Genomic DNA, 2,234 nt, shown 5'->3' with positions numbered 1-2,234 from the left:
TTAAGATATAGAAAATGAGGGTATCTATTGTGAAAGATACAAACACATATTCTTTCCAAATATGTTCTTAAAATCTCGTGGATGGTAGTAGTGCATAGTAGAGTGCCATGATATCCCTGTCTTTACTAGAGAAGATTAACGCATTGGAAAACTTCAGTTCTTTGGCTTTTGGATGATTCCTGAATAGTTTGGTGGTGCTGGGCAGAAAAGCAGAATGAAAAGCATCAGGAGCGTGTAAAGGACCCTACATCTTTAAGGGAAAAACAAATCCCGAAGGTGTTCAAAATCACAGCTGTGAGTTTTGGTATCCTCCTCCAGAACTGAAAAGTGCCAACTAAACACAGTCAGGAGAAGAGGACACAAAATCTTTATTCCTACATTCCACAAGATCATGAATCTTGAGAAAGTGAGGTTTACTCCTTAAAATCTGTGCTTTGCTCTCAACTGCCACATTTCCATAGGCACTAAATCAAACCTGATACACTACTCACAACCCAGTATTTCATGACTTCAATTTGGTTTGTAGGATGAAAAACTACCTATTTAGCAAATTTTGGAGTATAAACCAGCTATGCAAACTTAATCAGACTAGTTTATAAAATTAGCTTCAGTGAACACCATTTCAGTGGCTTGACTGAAGTAATTCAAGGGCTCAATATGTAAAACAAACATCTAGCCATTAGGAAAGGGGATGTTAGAGAGGGAGTCGACGGATCTGACCAATTTACTCCCCTTCCATATTGAGAGAGAATACCCGAGAAGGGTGAGGTCTAGGAGAATAGGTCTTCTCATGGATACCACAAGGATACACCTACAAGGTTCTCTCCATGATGACTCAGCGCTTGGGAATTTGTAACTTGGAAATTTCCAAGTTCTGTGAAATCCTGTAGTTCTGTAGTGGCTGGAATAGCATCTCCCACTTGATTCCAACTGGTCAATGAGAGGGGCACCTGTGAGGTGGAACTTTTTGACTGTCAGTAAAAAGAGACAGACTAAGCCAGTTGGGGAGCATGGCCATTTGGAATTCTTCTATGTCATAATTTCCTAGCTGGTAAATAAATCCCTTCCTCTTATAAATGTGGTGTTTGGGTGCTCTTTCTCTTGGTTGGGCCTGATCTTCCTGCAACATTTTTGGTTCCCTGACTGGAAAGCGATAGATCACCCTTGGAGAGAACATGCACTTGGTAGTTGCCTCCAATCCTCTGAACACCCATGTGGGGGCCTCTGATCCACCTGGGTGATGTGAACCACTGAGCATGCCAGGGAGGCAGTTTGGCCTCTCTGTGTGGACACCTTGACTAGGTTGAGAAAGGACCCATAGGTGGGTCTTCAAGGAGTCAAACACTGGGAGGAACTAGCATGTAGGAACAGGTACCTTCACAGGGAGACATCTAAGGCAAGGTATGATCAATCTGGGCATCCCACTACAGTTTTAGTTCAAGAAAAAGCCTGATAAACTCCTTGGGCCTTAGATTGTCAGCAGGTCTGTTGAGAGGTGTGTGAGAGTGTGTGGATGTGATGTGACAGAACTCCAAGGGTGGACTTGGACCTCCCTTCACAGGGCCTAGGGGAGTGTTGGTTTGCCTCCTATGGCTAAGTGGCAGCTCGAGTGGGAAATGGAGGCTGTTCAGGTTAAGAAATGGGGTGTGGGGGTGGCAGACCCAAGATGGCAGACTACAGCCAGCTTTTCACAGAAGCTCCCATCGAGAAGTAGGCTTAAAGGACAGAAGTTTAGCAAGGGAACTGAAGGTTTGGAGCGGAGCTGAGAGAGGAATGAAGATCACACTTCAACCTTCCTGAGGTGAGCTGTGACCCAAAAAATACAATCAAAAGGTACAAAATCCACCATGAAGCAGATGGTGGAGTCCCCTCACCACAACAAGGGCTCACAGTTTACTCCATGAAAACAAGCAAGCAGAGTTCAAACTTCCTCCCACTCTATCCTATTGGAGAGACACCCTAAAAACTAGACCTCCTACCCCTGCTGGCATGCCTCAGCACCCTCCTGCCAGGCATAAAACTGTTAAACTGTATAAAACTGTATATATTCCCCACCTGCAACATTGAGTTCCAAGGAGTCCCTACCCACCCACTCCAAGGTCGAGAAGCTTGTTACCTACGGAGTCCAAATTGTTGGACATCTCCTTGAGAGAAGTGGAGGGGGAAAGGGCTGGTTCTGCTCTGTGCTGACTGTGGCACAGGCGTGAGGAGAAGAAAATTGGCTTGGAGGAAGC

This window comes from Otolemur garnettii, unplaced genomic scaffold (assembly GCF_000181295.1).
Source record: "Otolemur garnettii isolate 467f Iridium unplaced genomic scaffold, OtoGar3 scaffold00474, whole genome shotgun sequence".
Classification (NCBI taxonomy): Eukaryota; Metazoa; Chordata; class Mammalia; order Primates; family Galagidae; genus Otolemur; species Otolemur garnettii.
Note: the sequence above shows the minus strand (reverse complement) of the source record.